Genomic DNA, 26,748 nt, shown 5'->3' on the forward strand with positions numbered 1-26,748 from the left:
TCACTATGGGTCATTCGTTTTTCTAAGAAACGAGCGGGGGTAGATCTCTGTCTTCGACTGGGGCCTCCCTCTGGAACAGCCTCCCTGCCACTCTAAAACTTGAGGAGAACCATCTCTGGTTCCGGAAGCACCTCAAGACCTTCCTCTTTTCTTCTGCCTTTGCTCCCCCTCTCCCCTGCTGATCTGTTCTCTCTTGGCACCGTTCACCTGGCCACTGTCTATCTTTTGGGTCCAGGTACCTGCTCATCTTGTCACCCTACCGCACTGCCTCCGGGCCACCCCTTGCACTGGGGTCTGTATCTGTACCCATACAGCTCCCCCTTTTTCTTCCTGCACTTATCGGACCTACACTGTCTGCTGCCTTAAACCTAGCACTTGCAAATTGCTGGCTGCATTACCACTGTTTGTTGCCTTTATTATTTATTTATTGTTATTTATCCGTTTCTCCTCTGCTTCGCACTTTCTACCTCTCCCCCCTTCAATGCACTTTTCCCCTCCCCCTCTCCCATGCACTTGCGCGTTCTCAATGTCACTGGGCCTAGTAAGATCGCTGTTTTGTGCCCCCCTGTTCCCCTCCCTTGCCTCGTTGTGCTCTGAAACACTTGTGTACGAGTGTGATAGAAATAAAATATCAATCAATCAATCAACGCCCAAGCTCCTCAGCAAACGTTCTTTCTTCTGAAAACCTGCAAAAGAAAAAGAGAATTATTAAAGCCAGCAAGAGAGATCTCGCCAACCTCAGAATGTTTTTTCTCTCTGAGATATTGGTGCTTTTTTTCTGACTAAAGACTTCTTTCAACTATAAAAACACTAAAAATCTTAGTCTTCTGAGCCTCAACGCCCGCTCACCCCTGCGTGAAAGCAGGATGGAGAGCTCCCTACAATCAAAACACAGGTGAGGAGAGTGTGGGCCTTAGAAGTAACAATGAGGGGCCATTCAGGATGGGAAAACAGGGGAGAGCCATAGTAGAAGTATCATTTATATTGATTACAGTTCCCCCTTCCCGTTTTCTCTTTCTCCTTTATGACAGGGGAAAATCCTAAATAACCAGTATAGCAGATCAACAGGGGTTTTGGATAATTTTACGCCCCTGCAGAGACAAGGTAAGCGTTACAGTGAGGCCTATTCTGACCCTTTTATTATTTCAATAAAGGTTTGTAGCAATCACTATGAGTCCCCTGTGTCTACGTTTCATTCCTGGTTCATCATAATATATAAATGGGTTACAACTAACATTAGAGCAGTCCACCCCTGGTGTTCAATGGGGGTAGGAGGTGGCAAGAAGACTGCTACTACTGGCATATGCAGATGACGTTGTCCTCATTACTTGGACACCTGGAGCCTTACAAATACGACTTGATGCAGGGTTTCAGGACGGAAATTGAACGCAAATGTAAAATAATCATCAATATTGGTGATGGGGAAATACCAATATCAAGAAAAAAGACCAAGACTATTAAGTCATCGGTGTGGGCCGCACACCCTTTACCCACTCTTGGGTTCAACAATTTAATGTAATAAGTAAATGAATTCTTATTCCAGTTTGGTTGTATTTTAATACTTTATTTTCTTAGTTGCTTATTCTGTTTTGATTTTTAGAAGCTATAACAATATAGCTTGACCATTTTAGGCAAGTGCTGAGGCAAACAAAAATTCAATCCTATATGGCTAATGCAATTCGGATCAAAGGATCCTTCGTCAGACCCGGGTTTTTAAATTATAGCTATTTCATAAAACACCACAACATAACATCCATGCATCGTGTATTCACATATTCACATCATTTACATATATTCACATTTCTTATAGCATATTAAGTCATTACGGATTGTACAGGGCGCCCACGGTTACATACACACAATCAACAGATAAGTGAAACACAAGCATGAGAAATTTGTCAGTGCATTTATATACTAGTTCGTAGTTCCAATTTGTCATAGCATTTGTGATTAGGCTCCGTTAATGGTGCTCAGTACCAAGGTTATCATACTATGAGTTATCTCATATTTGTTTGCTAAGCGCTTATTAGTCCTTATTCTGTTCTGTATAATTATATACATGCACCATGTTCTTATCGTGATCGTTCATGCTTGTGAAGTCTAATTTTATCCATCACTCTATTTGTAATCTTATGCTGAATGGTGTTCTAATTTACAAAATCTAATCTACATTCGGGTGGTGGTCAAAAAACCTATTGTGATAGCTACTTGTGATGATTATTACTCTAAAAGGGTCACTGACCTGTTTGCCGCTGTACATCCTATCCACACGGGGATACATGCCTCGTTAGTGGAAATCTACGAGCAAAAATCGGTAGTGGTCGTTTTAGCAATTAGCTACACGTTTTTAGCTATACAGGCTTGATGTAGCAAGTGGCGATCGCTTTCTGCTTACCTTACGGGAGCGTTCGAGCGTCCTTGCTCTCTCGCACGCTGATTGCAATTGCTGTTTGTGTTCCTAGGAGTTGTTATGTCAACGCTGGGTACCAATATGGCCGCATGCAGTCGCGCATGTCGGCCATTTTGGTGTGGGCATTATGTGCATGTTTGTGCAACCTGCTGAGTGTGTGAGTATTAACTTGTTTATAGTTGAGAAAATCAACATATGTGGATGACTGTTAATATTCATGTTATCTGTGTGTGGAAAAGAAGTGTTGGTGACGATTCATGGGTGGTGGGCAGTACCATGTGTGTAAACTATCGTTATCTTAGTGGCGTGCACTAAGGAATTGTCACTCAACTATATGTCAAGGTGTTTCTGCTATTCACTGATAACTGAACCTTTTTGCTACATAATGACTTAAATATATGCCTCTTTACACATAAACATATACATAAGTAGAAAGAAATAGAGTTCCATTGATTTCTTAAAAAAACAGATTCAATCCTATTCTTTCGAGCAAATTAGAATTACATTCATTTCATAAAAAACAATTTAAATCCAATTCTTCATTGAGACCTTTTGGGCACAATGCCTCCAATCTGTCTATCCAGTAGGCTTCTTTCTGTTGCCGTCTTTTCTTAGTGTCAATATGGGAGCCCTGTGGTTCTATGGTTTCCAAGACCTGAAACTTAACTTGTGCAATACTGTGTTTCTTCTCATTGAAGTGTCTCGCCACTGCTGAGTTAACATTTCTATTGCATATGCATGATTTGTGTTCATTCATGCAAGTTTTAATTTTTCTGCCTGTTTCTCCTACATAGTATAGTCCGCATGGGCATCGTATGCAGTAGATACAGTTCTCTGTATTGCATGTGGCATAGTATTTAATTGACATTTTTTCTCCAGTGTATGGGTGGGGGGCCACCCCTCCTTTAATAATATTGTTGCAGTTACTGCAATTTAAGCAGGGGAAGGTTCCTGTTTTTTTGGGGTTATTCTTTTTCTTTGAGGAAGATGAGGCTTTCATGCAGGAAACCCCTCCTTTTGGTTTGGAATTTGGGACACCTAATGTTCCTAGAGGCGTGTTTTCAGAAGATTCAAAGATGTAGCTTCTGGTAGACTCATTGAGGGATGCAAGTGGCCTTGAAACCTCTCCTGAGGTAGAGTTTGCTAGTCCAGAGCCTTCTACTCATGCAGATTCCTCTTTTAGGGCACGTATTGTAATTGGTTATGATATGAATAGGGTAACAGAATATCTAGTTTGGGAAAGACCTGCTCCAGTTTTTGAGCAGGATGACCTAAATGAAATTTTGGACAAGGACCCTCAAAATGATCCCTTTTCATACTCCTCCAAAGACAAGAGTAATGGCCAATTGGGAAGCCCCAGATACTAACTCTGTGGTTAGTAAGGATGTCACAATGAAGTATAAACATTCTTGTGTGGATCCAGACTTTCTGTCTAAACATCCATCCCCTGAAAGTTTGCTAGCCAGGCTTCTCATCTAGGGCTGCTGCATAGCCACCTATACCACCCGACAGGGATGACAAAATGTTTGATACCTTGGCCAAGAGAGTTTTTTCTACCAGCAGTATGGCTTTAAAATCTATCAGTGCTACTTGTGCTCTGGCCAAGTTTTCCCTCCCACTATGGGATGTCATAGCTTTGGCTGCGGAACATATCCCAGAAGAGGAGGAAAGGGATTGTTTCATAAACATGATTCAAAATGGGAAGAAGATCATGTGCGAGTCTCTTCAAACTGGGCTTGTTTCAGCTGACAGTGTCAGTCGGGCAATGGCAACTAGCAGTGTTTCAAGCTGGTTCGGGTGACTATGCAAATCTGTATTTTGCACCTGACGTACAGGTGAGATTGTTAAACATGCCCTTCGATGGCTCCCACTTGTTTGCTAGCAAAGCTGATGAGTGCTTAGAAAAGCTCCAATCATCAAATGTGGCTGCAAAGTCGCTCGGTGCAGCAATTCACCAGCTGCAGCAGCCCCACTCTGCTCCTCACTCCTAGAGGGGCTGGTCCTTTCGATATTACTCATCTTTCGGAAAGACGAGGGGCCAAGCCACTCAAGGGGCCAGAGATGATTTCTTTGCAATCGATGAGGTTGAGGTGGAAAAACCACTTCAACAACTACAGCCTCCTTAGATTCAGCTGCTGCCACAACAACACGAAAACCTGTCTGTGGCTTTGGTCCACCGGACCTTAGTGGGGGGCAGACCTAGTCAGCATTTGGTAGAATGGCATGGCATTTTTTTTATTTTTTATTGAACATTTGTATGGCACCTCTACACAAGTGTTTCCAGGTGCTACGAGGCAAAAAACGCAGGGTGGGGGGAAAAAGGGAAAATCAACAGTAACGGTCATACTAGGCCTTGTGACTTTCTGACTGACAAGTGCAGAGACAAGATTACAGGAGTGGGTGTCCAGTGGCTGAGCAAGTGCTGATGGGAGCCGCAAAGGGCAAGTGCAGGGGGAGTGGGAAAGGGAAAAGTTTGAGGATGGGGGGGACCAGAATAGGGCTGGTCTGGCAATGGTCCCAGGGGGCAAGTGCTGGTAGGGAAGCTGAGGGGGGATGGGTCAGGAGGGCCTGGCCTCTGTAAGACTCATACCAGACAGGCACCAGTCACAGCAGAGGAGGGGCATTAGCACCAGAGGGGAAGGAGGAAGGAGGAGAAAATGAAAGTCTTGAGAAATTTCCGGAACTTAAGAAGACCCAGCGCAAGTCTGAGTGGGGCAGGGAGGCCTTTCCAGAGGGAGACTCGTGCCGAGGAAAGTTATCTACCTTCCACTCTCTGCTTGGACGAGCGTCTAACCTGCAGAGAGTTGGATCTAGAGGACCCAAGAACTCTAGCAGGGAGGTATTTAGGGAGAGAAAGCTGTATGCAGAGCAGTCCTAGGCCCCAGGCAGGCTTGTAGATGATGCAAAGGGTCTTCAATTTGATCCTTGCAGTCACTGGGAGCCAGTGTAGAGGTTTTATGGATAGAGAGATGCAGTGCCTGGGCTTGAGGCCAAGGATACATCTTGCAGCCCTGTTATGGATTAGTTGAAGAGGGCAAAGGGAAGAAAGAGGCAGATTGAGGAAGAAGCTGTCACAGTAGTCCAGCCAAAAGATAACCAGAGCTCTGGAGACATTGAGCTTCTGGGGGAAGGTGAGGTAGGGAGAAGTCCCCTGAGGAGGTGGAGCTGAAAGGTGGACTTCTTAGCAAGGTCTGTGATGTGCGGGGAGAAGGAGAGAGGAGTCAAAGAGGACCCCAAGTTTTTTTGCCTCACAAGAGAGTGTGGGGAGGGGTCCTAAGGAGGGTGGCCTGAGAGTGGGCCGAAGCAGGGGGCAGTTTTCCAATGAGGAGGATCTCTGTTTTACTGGCATTTTGGCAGAGATTGTTTGCAAAGTACCATGCCTGAATAGCAGTCAGGAATGAGAGAGAAAGGGGAGGAGGTAGATGACAGAATCTTAATGGAAAGCTAAGTGGTGTCTGCATAACACGGGAAGTGAGGAGAGAAGTAGAAGATAAGGTGGGCCAGGGAGGCAAGGTAGATGTTGAAGAGTCATGGTGATAGGATAGAGCTCCGAGGGACGCCACATGTGGAGAGTGAGATGGAGGATAGGAAAGGGACCAAATGCACTTGGGAGGGTCGGTTTGAAAGGAAGAAGGTTAGCCATGCCAGTGCCCGGCCCGTGATGCCTAAGGTATCGCAGAGACAATTTATGAGGATGGCATGATTGACTGTGTCAAGGGCAGAAGAAAGATCGAGAAGGATCAAAACAGAGGGGTAATTAAGGTCCACGTTTGAAAGCAGAACTTCACGGGTGTTCAGGAGAGCGGATTCCATGCCTATGGATGCTCTGAAGCCAGACTGGTGGTCGTGGAGGCAGCCAGCCAGTTTGGTGTGGTGGGTGAGTTGGGGGATGACCAATTTTTCCATAGGTTTCCCCAAGAAAGGGGTGATAGAGATAGGGCGATAGTTGGCCGTGCTTGAAGGATCTGCAGACTGATTTTTTTAGGAGAGGATGCACAAGAGAATGCTTGAAGGGTGATTACAAAGGTCAGCCAAGGAGGAGGAGAGAGAGATGTTGTCCTTGATACTTCTGGAAGAGCAGGTGAGCACCTGGTTGGAGGAGACTTTTCACAGAGTGCAGTACTCTAGAGACCTCATGTGGCGCAATGGGAGAGAAGGAGGAGAGAATGGGAGGGAGCAGGAGGGGTCAAGGGAGGCAAGAGACGAGTGGGGGGTGAGGAGGGGAGAATATGACAGTGAGGACAGGATGTCCTGAGTTTTGGTGGAGAAGTGGGAGGCAAGAGCAGAGGGCCTGGGAGGGAATGGGAGAGGAGGAGACTGCAGTAGGATTGGCAAGTTCCTTGCAGATTTTGAAAAGTTCATCCATGTTGTTAGTTGCCCCAGAGATGCAGGCTTGGACATGAGAACTCTTCTTGGGGTGGAAGGCGAGACGATATTGCCTTTGGAGCAGACAACAGGCCAGTTGGTCAGAGGATGTACCTGAGGCCTGCCACTTCCGCTCAGCAGCTTTGCACTTGCGTTTCAAAGCTGCCAAGTTAGAGTCATACCAAGAGTTGCATTTGGAGGCAGGCTTCATACGGACCCTCATGGCAGGGGCAAGGATATCCAGGGTGTTAAAGATGGAGGTTACCCAGAGCCGAGTCAGTAGGAGAGTCTAGGGTAGGGATGGGAGGTGGATGACGGTGGCAGAAAATGCAGGGATTGACATAGGCTTCATTGGTCGAATGAAAGAGAAGGAGACTGGCAGTGCAGGTAGCAGCATCGTCTGGAGCCATTGAGCTTAAGATGGGAGGAGAGGAGGGAGTGATCAGACCATGGGCCTCATTACGAGTCCGGCGGTAGCCGTGCCGGTAAAACCGGCAGGGGCTGCAACCGGACTCGCAATGATTTACCACCGCCTGACTTGCTGGAATAACTGAGGCATTACAGCCCCGGCGGTCCGGTAGGTCAAGCGGCAGTAATTGTTAGTCCCCAGTCCTCAATGGGAATGGGGACCCTGGAAGCACCAATACCGTTAATAACGGTGCCAGTGCTTCCATGGAAGTCTGCGGGCGGGTGTCGTGCCGCCCGCTAGGACAGACTTGATGGGCAGAAAGGCTACCCCGCACGCAGACTTGTAATTTGCCAGACCAGAAACAACAGTGGCGGTAAGCTTACCGGGACCATTGTTTCCGGACCGGCAAAGTTGTAATGATGCCCCATGAGAGGGGAGTAGTTAGAGGGTTGGAGAGAGGGATATCCTATTAGATGAGAGCATCCATGCTGCAACCAGCATAGTGGGCTGGACCAGAGGGATGAATTGTGAGGGAGTGAGAGTCACAGAGGTTGTGAAAGCGAATAGTAGTCAAGTCCGGGGAATCAAGATGGATGTTGAAGTCCCCAAAGAAGAGAGGTTTGGGGGAGGAGGCCAGGAAGGAGGAGGAGAAGATAAGAGGGGTAGGTCCATGGGAGCTGTAGATAGTGGTGAGAGTGAGGGAGAGGGTAGGAGAGACAGACAGCCTGCAGACGAGGCATTCAAAGGAGGAGTACGATTGAGTGAGAATGATGGTGGCTGGAACCCACTCCGGAAGAATTAGGGCCACTACGCCCCAGACCTGGTGGGTCTGGGATTGGATAGGATCTTGTAGACCTCTGGGAGAAGGGTGTCAAAAGCAGTGACGGAGCTGGGTGTGAACCATATCTCAGTGAGAGCAAGGACGTTGAGGTCAAGGTCTTCGAGGAGGAGACAGATATCAAAGGAGTGTTTGACAGCGGAGCGAGAGTTGAGGGTAGCTAAGTGAAGCTGGTTGCCCCCTTTAAATGTTTTCTGATTGGGATACAGGGGTGGGGTACCACCACCGCATGGGGGGAAGGACAGGGGGAAGGCAGGATTGGGGGACAAGTTGAAAAGAGATGGTAGACGCCTGTCAAGAAGGAGGAGGTTGGGCTGAGAGCCCTGGACCATGATAGTGCCATTACGATAGACATTGATGAAACACCTGGATGATGAGAATTATGCCAAAAGCACTTCCCATCTAGTACCTCCATTAGAGAGGTGAGGAAGAGAAATCGGAGAGGACCGAGACCATATGGGGACTTCATAGGGCAGGAGAAGGAATGACAAATAGAATGTCAGTGACAGTCTGTCGGGAGGAAGCATTGACGTAGGTGTCTGCTATGGGCAGACCTGGGTCGGAGACCACAGGAGGTTTTTCTTGAATTTCTTCTTTCCAGACTTCAAGATAAAGGGAGGATAGTTGATGGAGTATTAGTTAGAGAAGATAGGAGGGATGGAGAGCATCCTAGGGATATGGGAAGGAGTGGGAACAGATGGTGCGCAGTGGAAGGGGAGGGACAGAACTGCATAGTTGCCGAACAGAAATCTCCAGGCAGCCTAGCAGCCAACAAAGCAGACAAAATAGTGCAAAAAACACAGGATCCCTGTGAGAGCAGCAGAGTTAGAGGTATGAGGAGGATTGAAGTTCAAACACACATGGGGAGTGTCAGAGCAAAGAGATTTAGCACAGAAAAATGCCAAAATTTAAAAATCACGTAGCACGTAAACAATTCTTAAATGCTTTCTTTCATGCGCCTATCCACCACAAACACAGGAAGTACCTGAGGTTCACCATTGACAGTTCTCCTTTTCAATTTTGGGTTCTGCCATTCGGGCTTACCACCGCATCAAGGGTTTTCACCAAGTTAATGGTGGTAGTCGCAGAAAGTCTCAGGAGATGGGGATTTACATCTATCCCTACCTGGACAATTGGCTAATCCGGGCCAGTTCCACCAAACACCTCCTAGAGAATCTCAGCTTCACCTGCCACTCTCTCCACAAGCTGGGCTTCTCCCTCAATTTCAAGAAGTCGCACATGGTACCTTCTCAAAAGCTTCAATTCATTTGAGTGGTCCTGGATGCTTCCTCTGCGAAAGCCTCGCCACCCGAGTTGCGAGTTCATCACATTCTGCAGATGGTCATGAAGTTTCAAAATGCCCAACATCTACCCCCCTTAGATTCTCTGAGCTTTCTGGACCTCATGTCTTCCCGCATGTTTCTGGTGCTGGAGGCCCAGCTTAGAATGAGGTCTCTTCAATGGGCCCTCAGATCCCAGTGGTCGCAATTCTTTGGCAGAATGACACATATTCTTCAGGTCCCGATCAAGGTCAAGCAGGATCTGCTGTGGTGGGCCTGAGAGGAGAATGTGTTGAACGGGAGGGGGGGGGGGCCTTTTGGCAGCCATGGCGGGAGAATACAGTAGTTACAGATGCCTCCCTCATGGGTTGGGTAGGTCACACCAACGATCTGACGATCAGCGGTCGTTGGTCTCCATTGGAGTCCAAACTACACATCAACCTCTTAGAGCTGAGGGCAATCAGACTAGCGCTGATGGCCTTTCTACCCTCCGTATGGGGAAAGAATGTTCTGATAATGACTGACAACATGGTGGCCATGCATTACCTCAACAATGGAGGAGGTGTAGGGTCACTACCACTGTGCAGAGAGGCAATGCAGCTCTTGCTTTGGGCCTTCAAGAAGTAATCTCTTATCGGCAGTTCACCTATCGGGAGAGGAGAACATGGCAGCGGATGCTCTGAGCAGGCAGAGCACAGTCTCATCTGAGTGGGATCTAGCTCAGGAAGTCCTTCAAGACATCTTCACCCTTTGGGGAACCCCTCAAGTGGATCTGTTTGTGTTGTGACAACAGGAAGTGCAACCTGTTCTGCTCCAGGGAATTCCATCCAAGAGGAGCTCTGGGAGATGCATTTCTAGTGCACTGGGACTGTATGCATTTTCTCCAGTCTCCGTCATTCCTCGCATCATCTGGAGGTTGAGGAAGTTCAGGAAAACCATGATCCTGGTTGCTCCAGATTGGGCAAGGAGGACGTGGTACCAGGATCTTCTGGACATGTCCATCTGCCCTCCAATTCGTCTTCCCAAATAGAGCACCTGCTCTAGCAAGAGAGAGGTTGCATTCTTCACCCAGAATTCAGGACCTTGAACCTTCATGCCTGGTTTCTGAAAGGTTGAGAACAGGAATTGGGACCTCCCGGAAGACGTAATGGAGGTGTTGCCTTCGGCCAGAAGACCAGCAACAAAGTATCGATACTGATGCCGTTGGAATACATTTTGCTGCTGGTGAAGAGATAAGAATGTAGACCCTTTCACCCATGACACACCAGTGGTGCTGTCTTTTTTACTTCATTTGGCCCATCAGAGGCTACAGGTTGCGACTGCAAAGGCCTATCTGGCAGTGCTTTCTATTTTTAAGTGTTTGTAAGAGCAAGGATCATTCTTTAAGATCCCTATTGTGGTCCAATTTCTAAATGGTCCAAAACTTGTGTTAAAATTCCTCATGGGGACTCTGTTTGAGCCTCTTCATTTATGTCCTCTAACGATGCTGACCCTGAAAACTGTCATTTTAACAGCCATTACATCAGCTCGTAGAGTCAGTGAATTACAGGCTCCATCTTGTAAGCCTCCCTTTACCACCTTTTACAAAGAGAAGGTTGTGTTGAGGGTCCACCTTTCCTTTCCTCTCAAGGAAGTTTCAGAATTTCATCTAGCACACAAAGGTGTATTTCTTACCTTTAACCTGCCACTGCATCCCTCCAAGGAGGAGGAGGGACTTCATTGTCTTGATCCTAAGAGGGCCTTGAGCTTTTAAATCTCTAGAATGGCAAAGCTTAGACAAGACGACAAGCTTTCTATCGGATATACCGGTCACAAGGTAGGTTTAGCTGTAACCAAGCAGACCATGACCAAGGATAACCTTTGCATATCAGAATGCAGAGAGAGGTTCCAATGCAGGACATTTGTAATGCTGCAACCTGGTCCTCTATTCATACTTTTGCAAATTGTATTGCCTGGACTCTGCATCGGGTCAGTAGGTGAGGTGTGGGAAGGATGTATTACACAGCGTTAATGAATGGAATATTCTCTGTTACCACCTGCAATAACATACTGCTTTGGGAGGCTATCAAAAGATGAGGAATGCATTGGAGGGCACAATCCATTCAAATAACAAATTACTTACCCCTAGTTATGTTCTTTTGACTGAATGCTATTCCCATGTATTCCTCATCACCCCTCCCATCCTTTCTATACATTACACTCTCCTCTCCTTCAACGTTGGGTCATTCTTTGGCCTCACGAATCTCTGTGCTTCTGGGAGATGAAAAACTAGAACTAAAATAATGGGTCCAGTGCAGCTATATATACAGTCGGGGATATCATGTTCGAGAGCAGATGCAGGCTGTCGAGGGGCATTGAGTTGATGAAGCAAAGCGCCCTCTACAGAGAAAAAGGTTTCCGAAGCAGCTGATGCTGGATGTACAATATCAAAGATGAGGAATATGTGGAAAGAACATCCTGTCGAAAGAACATTACCAGGGGTAAGTAATTTGCTCATCTCACACAGAAATCTTTTGTTTTAAGAGACATTTCCATTCACACAGCTGTATGTCCTGGGTAATAATCAGATCCATCAGTTATTTGCTCAGAAGAATCCCAAAATCCTCTCAAAAGTCTGCACTTTGCAGTGAAAGAAAGCTATCAAATCTTTTGTTTGAACATCTGGCCTTCGAGAAATGTGGGTATCATTTTCCGCATGGCAGTGTGGTAACTAGTGGCAGTAACAGATTTACTGCCATTTTATTGCACCATCATATTCCAAGTTTGGAGGTAAAGTTGAAGGAAAACCTCTAGCATATGGCCACATGTTTTCCTACACTTTACCTCCAAACAATGGAGCTGGTACAATTCCTCCAAAACCCCAGGACACCATGAATGGGGACTCACACTGCCAACACCCCTCTCGTAATTTGGCGGTTTTACTGACAATGGGGGTCATTACGACCCAGGCGGTAAGTACGCCAATTTTACCACCATGGTGTAAACTATGTTTACACCATGGTGGATGGCAGATTTACCGCCCCATTCCAAGGTGAGTGGGGCGGTAAATCCCCATTTCCCATTTTACCCTTCCCCATTCCCATTTTTGCCCCATAGGGCATAATGGGAGTGGGGAAGGCGCTAATTACGCCACCGTAAATTACGGTGGCGTAAATTAGCACCAAGGCGGTTTAGCGCCATGGATTTTAATGGCTGCTAAAAGCAGCCGTTAAAATCGGAATCAGGCGTTAAGGGTTAACGACGGCGTTAACCCTTAACGCCTGAGTTGTAATGAGGCCCAATATGAGTAGCGCTAGCGGTAACACAGCCTGGTGGATTTGCCACTTGTAAATCTGAGAAAATCATGAGGCGCTATTTTACTCTTGAGGGCAATCTAATTAATGTGATAGAGTGTGGGCTATGAGAAATCCATGTTTTTTTTTGCCCCCCCCTCAACAGCTGTGCACTACTGTTCAAAAACGTCACGTCCAATGCTGTCTTCCACACGTTGTAAAACACACTGCTCATCTCCTGCTAGCTTTGAGCTATAAACAGGGATGTCGTTTGGGGTTTGCCAGCGGTCGCAACTGTGAGCCCTGGGGGTCCGCAGTTGCAACCCCTTGGGACTCCAACTTAAAAAAAAAGTCCCCCCCCCAAAGAACAGAATCCCCTGGTGAAGCGGCAGCCCGCCACACCAGGTCTGCTGGGTCCCCGTCCCAGTCCTCACCTATCTGGGTAAAGGCTAGGCCGGGGCGGTGCTCAGTAGGGGTTGAAGCTGACCGTGACATGTGGCACATTTCACATGCCATGTTCAGCTCCATCCACTTCTCCCCGATTGTGAGTTGCAGCTCACAATCGGGAGAATAATAAGGTGCGTGTGTACACCGGATATGTGTGCAGAAGGTGTGGAACTCGTATGATAGCTGCTTCTTAGCGGTAGGTGTGGTGGTTGGGAGATAACGAGTATGTGTACATTCTGGGAGGGTGATACCAGACTGATTCTGGCTGCGTTAGGCCTGGGGAGAACGCCTAGGCTAGCAGGTGTGCAGCCAGCTGTGTTTAGTTAGGATGATGGGGAGTATGTGGCAGGTGTTGGTATGAGAACAGCTATACCGAATGTGTCATAGTATCCCTGTGTTCTAGTTGAGTGATGGTGTATAGAAGAGAGTAAGCGTGGTGATGTGACATGGTGGTTTTCAGTAGGTGCTTGAGATCGAGCGCCTTCATGCTCCATGCATTCCATGCACCTCTATCATTCCATGCACTCTAACCGTTCTATGCGCTCTAATCATTCCATGCACTTCAGCCGTTCTATGCACTCCAACCGTTCCATGCACACCAACCATTCCATGCGCTCCAGCTGTTCCATGCGCTCCAGCTGTTCCGTGCGCTCCAACCGTTCCATGCGCTCCAACCATTCTGTGTGCTCCAACCGTTCCCTGCACTCCAACCCATTCCGTACGCTCCAACCGTTCCATGCGCTCTAACCGTTCCATGCGCTCCAACCGATCCATGCGCTCCAAGCGTTCCATGCGCTCCAACCGTTCCATTCACTCCAACCGTTCCATGCACTCGAACCATTCTTGCACAACGTCCATTCTATGCCCTCTATATGTTCCATGCATTCCATCTGACTCATGTACTCCCTCAGTTCTATGCACTCCATCTGTTCAATCAGTTCCATGCATTCCTTCTGATCCATGCATTCCTTCTAATCCATGCACTTCGTCCGATCCATGCACTTCGTCCGATCCATGCACTTCGTCCGATCCATGCACTTCGTCCGATCCATGTACTTCGTCCGATCCATGCACTTCGTCCGATCCATGCACTCCATCCGTTCCACCCACTTCTTCTGTTCCACCTACTTCATCCGTTCCACCCACTTTATCCGTTCCACCCACTTCATCTGTTCTATCGGCTTCATCCTTCCACACACTTCTTCCTTTCAGCACACTTCATCCTTTCGGCACACTTCATCCTTTCTGCACACTTCATCCGCTCTGCACACTTCATCCGCTCTGCACACTTCATCCGCTCCACACATGGCATCTGCTCCACACACGGCATCTGCTCCATACAAAGCATCTGGTCCACACTCGGCATCCGCTCCAGACACCGCATCCTTTCTGCACACTTCATCCTTTCTGCACACTTCATCCTTTCCGCACACTTCATCCGCTCCGCACATGGCATCCGCTCCGCACACGGCATCCGCTCCACACACGGCATCTGCTCTACACTTTTCATCCTCTCTACTCTCTTTATCCGCTCTACTCTCTTCATCCGCTCCACACTCTTCATCCGCTCTACAGTCTTCATCCGCTCTACACTCTTCATCCGTTCCACCCACTTCATCCGTTCCACCCACTTCATCCTTTCCACTCACTTCATCCGTTCTACCCGCGCCATCCGTCCCATGCACTCCATCCGTCCCATGCACTCCATCCGTCCCATGAACTCCATCCATCCCATGCACTCCATCTGTCCCATGCACTCCATCCGTCCCATGCACTCCATCCATGTCATGCACTTGATTAATCTCTTCCATTCGTTCCTTTCATTCATGCACTTTGTCGTTTCATACCATCTATCCGTTCCATGAACTCTATCTATTCCGTGTACTCCATCCGTATCATGTACTCCTCCTTTCCATCCTCTCGTCCACTTTATTCCACTCGTCCATTTTGTTCCTCTCATCCATTTCATTTATTTCATCCATTTCCTTAATTTCATCCACTTCACTGCTTTCATCCAGTTTATTCCTTTCATCCACTTCACTTGTTCTATTCAGTTTATCCATTTTAATTTACATTAGCAGTTATTAGTTTTCGATTTCTGACTCGGATCATGCTGCAGGATTGTTATTTATGATAAAGCAGTTTTGGGCTAAGGTCATTGACTGCTGATATCGAGTTTGAGTTAAGAGTCGATTTTAGGGCAAGAGCCATGTTTTCAGTAATTTGCATCTGCAGGAAACCCTGTCCCCCTAACTCCCATTTGTTGGAGACCTGAGATTGTGCCGTGTTTGACACCAGCAGCTGTGCAAATACTGCAGCGTTTGCTCAAAAGAAGATACCCATTGAGACAACCGTACTGAATGTATTCCCAAAGCGATGACGGACTAAAGGAGGGACTCCCTGAAGGAATATGAAAAACAGCAAAGAAAGGAGCTAGTGACGTCACAAGAAACATTACGACGTCCCGAGATACTGGCTGAAGAGGATGCATGGATCCTACAGAAACTAATGACGAAGTAAGAAATCAAGTGAACTTTTAAATACGAAAAAGAAGATTACACATGCACAAAGTGCTGCAGAGAATCAACTGTTTAATAATTGTACAGATGCTGAAACGCAAGTAGACTAAGTCATTATAGAAGCTGGCTATACGTAGTGAATAGAATGCAGGCGTAGCCCCCATTGTTTAGAAGCTGGACATCAGTATCATGAATTTAGTAAACCAGGACTCATGAAGAGGAAAGGGAAAACTGTGTCAAAGCAAGAATAAGCTGAATCGTGGAGCTGCATGGTGAGGTTGTCTGGCCTGGAGTCAAGACTGAAGCAGTCAAGGTCAGCCATATATTCTGGAAAGGAGCGAATGCGTGAACATGGATCATCCCTTGTTAAGGTGCAAAGAAAGAACACCAAGAGTGACAAATTTAATCAATTTAAGGAATTTAAAACCTGCAAAATTGACCAAATTGTGGTCTCCTGTCACGTGAGCCAAGGATGAAAATAGAGTTCGGACTTGGAGTCCCAGAACACGATAGTGAGTGCTCGCACTCTCATGTGTTCTGAAGACAAGGATACTTTTCCAAGGCCAAGGTCAAAGACAATCTTCATGGCAGAAGGCATGGGTGATGAGAGATGCTGGGCTAATTGGGTGGGGAGGTAGTGTCATGCCCCATCTACTTGCACCTGGGTCTGGGTTTACGTGCTGCTAAGTGAACTGAATGTTCCAGGCATGGCACAAGTATGCCAACCAATTGTAGTGGTCCCCTTAACAAAGGACCTTATAGTTTGAAAACCAATGAGAAACCGTGCATCTAATGTATCTGAAGATTACATGTTTTAGAGGTAGGCATATATTGTCCACCTGACAGTGGGCAGCCAATCACAATCCTAGTTCCTATAGATAATATAAATAATTAGATGTTCCCCTTAAGCCAATCCCGACCCGTAGTCGGTTTTTCATTATTTGCCACGTAGTATGATGTCACCTGTGATCTATTTTTGACATTTAAACTATGTTTTGTGAAAAGATTGCTGAAAGAATCTGTTCATTGTAAACTCCCTGTTTTGGATAATTGTTAATAAAACAGTACTTTGCCATCTTCCTGATTTGGTTTGGTTATTTGGACTCAGAGTTATTCTGTGTGATCTCATCCATTACATGCATGTTCCTAAAGGGCCCTAAGATCACGTTGTAGCAGTGCAGATGGTTCAAAAGATCCAAACTAGTTCAGCTCCAGATTTTCAGACGATCAGGCATCTTCTGCAATTAGCTGGAACATCGCAGAGTTTTCTGTGGAGAGCGGCCGAATAGAAATAAACTTGCAATAAGAACCGAGATGATGGCCAGTTCCCCCTTTGAAGAACTCCCTACCCGGTTCCCACGTGCGCTCTGCAGACGGAAGGCGAAGTGGTCGGATGGAGGAGAAGTCGATACCAAAGGCCTCAAGTCGATTAACGAATGGTGAATAGACTAAGGGGAATGGCAAATAAAGAAACATGATGGTGATAAGTTTGAGTAACTGGAAATATTGAGAAGATAAAGAGATACTGCCTCGAATACTAATTCAAGGGAATTAGAAGAAGACATTTCTAACTCCAGCGAGAGTAGGGTGAAATATAAAATGCGCAGTCAGGACTTCGTAAGGCAATGTCTCAAATCCTGTACAGGGTGAAAAAGTAAAGGCAAGGGAAGAGGTGATCACTGTGTTTTATAAAGTGTAAATGTCTGACTGGTCTAAATGTTGTCTGTTAAGTAAAATATCGAGGAACAATAGAAATTGTGAAGAGCTGAAAAGTAACAGTGAGTAAAGATAAAGAGGCCGATTCATGGAATAAATGTGCGCCGAAAATTCCGGCGCAGAGGGGCCTATACGTGCGCTGCGCCGAAAAATAGCGAAAAGCGCAGGGAAACCAGCGCACGTCGATTCATGGAAGTCCGTGCGTAAGAAAAGCATAGGACGTGCGCTGAAAAAGTGCGCGGCGCACGCCGGCGCACAGGTCAACCAACGGCATGCGCCACGGCCACTGCGCTATCACTCCGAGCGCAGCGCACAGCTCTAAAGTAGGCGGAACACAGGGCGGGACACTCGGAATGGGGAATAAAATGGGGCACAACACTCGGAATGGGGAAGAATGTGGGCGGCACGGGGAAGTACAGGAGGCAAGTGCGCGGAACGCCCACACGCTCTCCGGCAACACGTATTCATGGATTCGAACAGGGCAAAACAGCGCTCGATCAAACCAGCGCACAGGCCCAAAAACGTACGCCACAAGTAAGCAGGCGGTAGCGTCCCGACGCACTCAACGAAAGTGCGCCAAAACCTGCGCCAACAAATACCACCCACATACAGCAATGGGGCATACCGTGACCCCAAAGGACTAATGATGTGCAAAGGTGTACGCCATTTACACGGACACCCACTGTTCAAAAATTTGCGCGTGTGTGTACAACGGGTTGCGCGAGAAGTCACTCGCGCGATTGCCCTGGGTACGTGTATCCCGGGGTGCGGGGAAGTCCCACACGCGATTGCCCTGGCCATGTCGATACCAGGGGTGCGTGTGAAGTTCCACACGCGAAAAGCCAGGGTACGTCATTTACAGGGGTGCGCGGGAAGTTTCACACGCGAAAAGCTAGGCTACGGGAATTCCAGGGGTGCGCGTGAAATCCTACACGCGAAAAACTAGGGTACGTCATTTACAGGGGTGCGCGGGAAGTCCCACACGCGATTACAGCAGGGTACGTGTATTTCAGGGGTGCGCGGGAAGTTCCACACGCGAATAGCCTGGCCGCATGTATTTCAGGGGTGCGCGGGAAGTTCCACACGCGAATAGCCTGGGCGCGTGTATTTCAGGGGTGCGCGGGAATTTCCACTCGCGAATAGGCTGGGCGCGTGTATTACAGGGGTGCGCGTGAAGTCCCACACGCGATTACAGCAGGGTACGTGTATTTCAGGGGTGCGCGGGAATTTCCACACGCGAATAGCCTGGCCGCGTGTATTTCAGGGGTGCGCGGGAAGTTCCACACGCGAATAGCCTGGGCGTGTGTATTTCAGGGGTGCGCGGGAATTTCCACACGCGAATAGGCTGGGCGCGTGTATTTCAGGGGTGCGCGGGAAGTTCCACACGCGAATAGCCTGGGTGCGTGTATTTCAGGGGTGCGCGGGAATTTCCACACGCGAATAGCCTGGGCGCGTGTATTTCAGGGGTGCGCGGGAATTTCCACACACGAATAGGCTGGGCGCGTGTATTTCAGGGGTGCGCGGGAATTATCACACGCGATTTGGCTTGGTACGTGTATTACAGGGGTGCGTGCGAAGTTACACACGCGATTAGGCTGGGTGGGTCCTGTCACCCTCGACGGCCCCTGCAGGCAGCCCACAAAACAGGGGACTACCCTGCACACCTGCTCATGTCTCCCACCACCCCCACCCCCCCAGTCACCAGGGGTACCCTCCACCAGGCCCCCACTCATGTCTCCCACCACCCCCACCCCCCAGCAGTGCAGGGGCAGCCTCCACCAGGCCCACACTCATGTCTCCCACCACCCCCACCCCCCCAGTCACCAGGGGCACCCTCCACCAGGCCCCCACTCATGTCTCCCACCACCCCCACCCCCCCAGTCACCAGGGGCACCCTCCACCAGGCCCCCACTCATGTCACCCACCACCCCCACCCCCCCAGTCACCAGGGGCACCCTCCACCAGGCCCCCAACCATGTCTCCCACCACCCCCACCCCCCACCATCCAGGGGCACCCTCCACCAGGCCCCCACTCATGTCTCCCACCACCCCCACCCCCCAGCAGTGCAGGGGCAGGCTCCACCAGGCCCCCACCCATGCCTCCCACCACCCCCACCCCCCGCCACCAGGGGCACCCTCCACCAGGCCCCCACTCATGTCACCCACCACCCCCACCCCCCCGCCACCAGGGGCACCCTCCACCAGGCCCCCACCCATGCCTCCCACCACCCCCACCCCCCACCATCTAGGGGCACCCTCCACCAGGCCCCCACTCATGTCACCCACCACCCCCACCCCCCCAGTCACCAGGGGCACCCTCCACCAGGCCCCCACTCATGTCTCCGACCACCCCCACCCCCCAGCAGTGCAGGGGCAGCCTCCACCAGGCCCACACTCATGTCTCCCACCACCCCCACCCCCCCAGTCACCAGGGGCACCCTCCACCAGGCCCCCACCCATGCCTCCCACCACCCCCCCGCCACCAGGGGCACCCTCCACCAGGCCCCCACTCATGTCTCCCACCCCCCCCACCCCCCAGCAGTGCAGGGGCAGGCTCCACCAGGCCCCCACCCATGCCTCCCACCACCCCCACCCCCCGCCACCAGGGGCACCCTCCACCAGGCCCCCACTCATGTCACCCACCACCCCCACCCCCCAGCAGTGCAGGGGCAGGCTCCACCAGGCCCCCACCCATGCCTCCCACCACCCCCACCCCCCCGCCACCAGGGGCACCCTCCACCAGGCCCCCACCCATGCCTCCCACCACCCCCACCCCCCACCATCTAGGGGCACCCTCCACCAGGCCCCCACTCATGTCACCCACCACCCCCACCCCCCCAGTCACCAGGGGCACCCTCCACCAGGCCCCCACTCATGTCTCCCACCACCCCCACCCCCCCAGTCACCAGGGGCACCCTCCACCAGGCCCCCAACCATGTCTCCCACCACCCCCACCCCCCACCATCCAGGGGCACCCTCCACCAGGCCCCCACTCATGTCTCCCACCACCCCCACCCCCCAGCAGTGCAGGGGCAGGCTCCACCAGGCCCCCACCCATGCCTCCCACCACCCCCACCCCCCCGCCACCAGGGGCACCCTCCACCAGGCCCCCACTCATGTCACCCACCACCCCCACCCCCCTGCCACCAGGGGCACCCTCCACCAGGCCCCCACCCATGCCTCCCACCACCCCCACCCCCCACCATCTAGGGGCACCCTCCACCAGGCCCCCACTCATGTCACCCACCACCCCCACCCCCCCAGTCACCAGGGGCACCCTCCACCAGGCCCCCACTCATGTCTCCCACCACCCCCACCCCCCAGCAGTGCAGGGGCAGCCTCCACCAGGCCCACACTCATGTCTCCCACCACCCCCACCCCCCCAGTCACCAGGGGCACCCTCCACCAGGCCCCCACCCATGCCTCCCACCACCCCCACCCCCCCGCCACCAGGGGCACCCTCCACCAGGCCCCCACTCATGTCTCCCACCACCCCCACCCCTCAGCAGTGCAGGGGCAGGCTCCACCAGGCCCCCACCCATGCCTCCCACCACCCCCACCCCCCCGCCACCAGGGGCACCCTCCACCAGGCCCCCACCCATGCCTCCCACCACCCCCACCCCCCACCATCTAGGGGCACCCTCCACCAGGCCCCCACTCATGTCTCCCACCACCCCCACCCCCCAGCAGTGCAGGGGCAGCCTCCACCAGGCCCACACTCATGTCTCCCACCACCCCCACCCCCCCAGTCACCAGGGGCACCCTCCACCAGGCCCGCACCCATGCCTCCCACCACCCCCACCCCCCCGCCACCAGGGGCACCCTCCACCAGGGCCCCACTCATGTCTCCCACCACCCCCACCCCCCAGCACTGTGGGGAACCTGCCAGCAGGCCCCCACACATGTCCCCCTGGCCCCAGGTCCTGACGATACACAATCATGGCAGTAATGGCCAGCATACCCAGCACAAACACCCAGGCAAGGATTTCATCCACCCACATAGTGAATGCAATCACATGACACAACCCCAATGCCAAGTATGCAAAAGAACACATGTCCGTCACACACACATACACAATGGGTGCAAGTGAATGTCAAAACCCATATCATGACATGTAACAAACCAATGAGAAAATAACACAAGTGTAAGAAAATATAAAAAATGTATTAAATACCAAAAATAAGTGAAATTTTCAAACATACAACGATGTGGCTAAGTAAATAAATGGTCCATGTCCGAGAACAAAAGTGATAAACAAAAAAACAAAGGAAAAAAAAACTAAAATGAATTTGTCCAAAGCAATATCATGTAATAGGAAATTAATGAAAAACCATTACGTCATGGTGAAAACAATAAGAAATTAAAAAAATGTATCTCCCAAAAAAACAAACTATATACAGGAATGTTCCAGGGTCCATGAGCCCAACACCAAAAATGAAACCTACCACTAACTAATGAAAAATATATGTACAAAAAAGTGGCCATTGTCCGAGCGGTCCAAAATAATAAAAATAAATAAAGGAAACCTAGCACTAACTAACTAAATAACTATATACAAAGGCAGCGGGCAAGTCCTGCGGCTCACTTGGTGATGTTGCTGGCCAGGGCATCATCGAACTCCATGTCGATGTCCTGGAGGCGGGACTCTGTCCTGGCCCCGAGGTCTCGCAGGGACAACCCCATGTCCACCTCAAACTCCCTGCGAGCTTCCTCGAGGCACTCAGCCCGCCTCAATGCCCGACGCATGGAGAACTCCGCCCTGACCATGGCGAGCCGCTCCTCTTCCGCCCGCTGCCGCTCCGCACCTATCCGCTGGCCAAACTCCTCCCACACAGAACACACCACCATCCCAGGGTTGCCCTGCCCTCCGGCCGATGCCTGCCCCTCGGATCTTGATGGCCCCGAGCCATGATGCCTCCCACGTCGAGCCCGCTGCTGCCTCCGACGCCACTGCCTCTGCCAGCACGACGGCATCCAGGCTGATGGAAACCACCGACGCCGTCGTGCACGTGCCCTGCCCGATGATGCCGTCACATCTTCCATCTGCTGGGGTCCACTTGCTGTGTTGTCCACCCCTGCTGGACCTCCGACTCCCAACTGTGGCAGGGATGGGATCCCCACCGAGCTGGCTGCATTGGTCGGGGCAGGTCCACAGGGGGCCCTGGTGGCATCTGGGCCGGAAGACGGCAAGGAGAACGACCGGTGGATAGCCTGCACAGAGGAGGAGAGGGCCGTCAGATTGGCCAACACATGCAGGAAACCCCCGAACATGGCCGATCCCAATTGGGCCACGTCGGCACGGTGCACTTCGTGATGACGTGCGTGCTCCTCCCGGGAAGCACGCACGTCATCACGAATCACAGCCGTGCGCATCGCGACCCCAATCAGGACCTTCTCCACGCGGCCAGGGGTTACCACGTCCGCAGGTGGAGGGGAGTCAGGTGACATGGACATCCCCTCTACCTGCGGACGGGCCTGGGACGGGGCATCCCTGCTGGTGCATGGTGGTGCACTCACAGGGTCAGGGACAGTGACATGCACAGGCCCCTCCACGGTGACCTGTGCTGCCTCCTGCCCCTGGCCCTGGACTGCACCACTTGCACCAGCAGGGATGCTCCCACCAGGCCCCATGTGTGCACCAGTGTCGGCCTCCTCCTCCTCTGTGCAAACCACCAACCTGGATGGCTCCTCACCGTCTCCCGCCGTAGCAGGCCCCTGTGGGAGCTCACCCACCCCTTCCGCTGCAGCCGTGGGGGCATCCCCGCCGCCTTGCTCCACAGCGCCGTCTCCGCCCTCTTCTTCACTAGCCGCTGCGTAGAGGGAGACAAAGGACACAAGCATCAGGCTACTGCACAATGGTCCCCTAGACAGGAAGCAATAGCAGATGAGCACCACTGTCAAAGTACACTTCCATCATGTCCCTCCACAACACATGGGTCAGTCCAGGCAAAACACACACAGTAACAGGCATGGTGCATGCCATGGACATTTCCATGCATGTCCAATGGACTCTAGAAACATTCAATGATATGTAACTCACATGCATCATGGCTCATGCATATCACATGCACACACTTCACCTCAGTCACATCCATCTGGCCCCAAACACACCGAACACAGGCGAAACAAGGGTAAGTTGGGTGCGTCACTGAATCTGTGCATTGTCACACACATGTTTCATGCATCCATGGCATGCACAAGTCACAGACACGCAGGTCAGGCACACAGACATGGCTACCATATATGTACCTGGCATCAGCACCCATCCTTCACCCCCATCCATGTCCAGGTACAGAGACTGGCATGCTCTCATGTCCAAAATCTGCATAGGGCTCCCCATGCCGCATTTCAACACATGCAACAACCATGTGGGTCACACATCACTGGTCGCACATGCATTACCATGATGTCCCTGCACACATACATGCATACATGGCTCATGGCACACATACAGGCAAGTATCATAGAACCAGCACACCGCAACATGCCCTGTCTCACACAGTAATGCTTGGACACATACCGCTCAACTCCAGACGGGCCTCCCTCTCAAGGACCTGGGCGTGGAGCGCTGGGCGTACGCGTTCCAGGACCCTCTTCTGGATGGAACTCATGCGGCCCCGGCCCCCCTCCACGAGGCGCCGGGCCTTCACAAGGGTCCTGGACCTCAAGTCCTCCCAGCGCTTCTTGATCTTCTGGACGTTGTGGGTTGCCACCCCCTCCGCGTTGATGGCAACCACACAGTCGGCCCAGATCCTCTCCCGTCCTTCCTTGCTGGCGCGGGACGATCCAAAGAGGGCATCATACTGCCCCAGGACATGCTCCACCAGGACACCAACTTCGGTGGCAGTGAAGCTGGTGCCCCTCTGCCCCTCTGGCCTGGGGTTGCCACTGGTGCCAGATGTGGAAGTGCCCGACATGGCAACCCCAGAGGCAGGTGTGGGTGGGCAACTGGGTCCTGGGGCTGGGCTGTGGAGCGATGGAATCCCAGTTGGGAGTCTTCAGTTCCAGCAGGGGTGGACACAGCAACTGGACCCCTGCAGATGGCTGATGTGCAGGCACCAAATGGCAGGGCACGGTGGCAGCAGGCAGGCAGGCAGGCAGGCAGCAGCAGATAGCACGTGGGAGGCTGCTCGGGGCACTGGGGGGCAGTAACTCGGCCTTCTGGGCAGGAGCGTGGTGTTCCATGTGTTTTCGGGTGGCCAGCTTGATACGGAGTGATTTGGCACGTGAAAATCCTGCACGTCAGCGTGAAATCCGAGGAAAGGCCCTTAGCGCGTAAGCGCGTCAGCACGCATACGCGATTCTATTGGACCAGAGTCCCTCAGCGCGTAAGCGCGTCTGACGTGACCCGCACGGGCGTTCCCCACTCAGCACGTGATGACGGAACACACGTGGAAATACTGCACGTCAGAGTGTCATCGCGTGATTGGCCTATGTACGTGTATTTCATTGCGTGTAATTGGACAAAAGTGCGCGTACACGCGATTGGCCTATGTACGTGTATTTAATGGGTGCGCGGCCACTTACACATGCAAGTACGTCAGCGAACCTGTATCCCGTGGTGCGTGTGAATTTCCACACGCTATTGGACTGGGAACTGGATTCCAGGGGTGCGCGGGTCACACGCTCGCCTAGAACACGCGCAAAGCATAAAATTGCGGACTTTAACAATAACAAGCTCAGACGCCAGGATGAACATACCGTTCCTAGCAGCAGTGGCAGTGGGCTACCAAAGGAGGAGGAGGAGGATAGTCAGGGCCAGAATATTCACACCCAGAACCAGCCTTTTCGGGATGCCTGATGACCAGGTGTATGGGAGGTACAGGTTTCCACCACACATCATACTGGACCTGGTGAGTGAGTGGGAGGATGACCTCACATCACCCACCCTGTGCTCCCAAGCACTCAGCCCCCTGGAGAAGGTCCTCAATGTACTGCACTTCTTAGCCACTGGATCATTTCAGCGGACAAGTGCCATAGTGGGTGGGGTGTCACAGGCCACCCAGTCACGCTGCCTACACCAGGTCTTGAACATCATGACTGCACGCCCATCAGTCCGCAGGCACATATACCTGCCCAGAACACCTGCAGAAAGGCATGCTGCCGCCCTGGATTTTTACGCTGTGGCACGATTCCCCAAAGTGCTAGGTGCCATCGACTGCACCCATGTGGCTCTACGTCCCCCCAGGGCATCTGAGCACATCTATAGGAACCGCAAGCACTGGCATTCCATCAACGTGCAGGTAGTATGTAATGCCAAGGGAATCATCACCTCAGTATATGCCAACTATCCCGGGTCCACCCACGACAGCTTCATTTACCGAATGTCCACCCTATGCCAGGACATAGATGCTGGGCGGCATGGCGATACATGGCTGCTTGGTGAGTATGTATGCCACTGCACATGCATGCATGTTGGATACTGAGCAAGGTCACAACCCCACCAATGATACCAATCACCACCTCCACAGGGGACAGTGCCTACCCTCTCAGCCCCCACATGATGACGCCAATTCGGAACCCCACCACGCCACCCCAGGTAAGATATAACACAGCCCACATTACAACCAGGGGCATAGTGGAGTGCACATTCGGAGTGCTAAAGTCACGCTTTCGCTCCCTTGACCGTTCTGGCGGGCAGCTGTTATACGCTCCCCCAGTAGTGTGCAGGATCATAGTGGCAGCATGTGTCCTGCACAACGTTGCAACACGCCGGGGCCTGGCCGTGGACATGGTGGTGGCCCCACATCCCCAACCACATGCACAGCCGCTGCGCATGGGAGGGGAAAGGGCACGGGGGGAGGCAGCCCGTACACAGCTAGTGGCTAATTACTTCACATAGAAATCACACCCCTGTGGAGTGCACACTGCCCTGGCACATTCCATCTGACAATCAATGATGACTCAACCTGACACTGATCCTGAATGTCTGGAGAATGAACCGGGAATACCATGTCAGCCTGAGATTGTTCACCTGGAAGTGTCACAATGTGTGCATCCCTACCCACACAGACACCACCAATGCAGTTTTGTGAAGTTACACATTGAAGCAGCTAAAATGAATACCCACTTGCAAAATGCAACAAGAGGACAGTGCCATGTCAGCCAACCCAACCCCAGCACCGCCACACAACACACCGTGCCATGTCATGCTAATTGCAGGTAAACAAAGTAATCCCCACAACATGACATCAGTCTCACTATGTACAGTGGCACTATTAGAAACCTGCAACACCTGAAATGCTCACAGCAATGCCGGACCAACAACATACTTGAGCACGTAGTACCATTAACATGACATCACAAATGTTACATATTAGTAGTCTCACCACCTGGAAATGCCTGCACTCCCACCACTACCAACTGTGCAGTGTTGTCGCCATGTAGAGTTGTAGGTGCACTGCTGCCAACATGGTCCCCATCTCCAGACTAGAGGTCCTTGTGTGGACATGAGGAAGGGACCTGCAAATTGGGAGGTAGACACAGAAGAA

The sequence above is a fragment of the Ambystoma mexicanum genome, chromosome 14 (genome assembly GCF_040938575.1).
Source record: "Ambystoma mexicanum isolate Mex_15411 chromosome 14, UKY_AmexF1_1, whole genome shotgun sequence".
NCBI classification, from domain to species: domain Eukaryota; kingdom Metazoa; phylum Chordata; class Amphibia; order Caudata; family Ambystomatidae; genus Ambystoma; species Ambystoma mexicanum.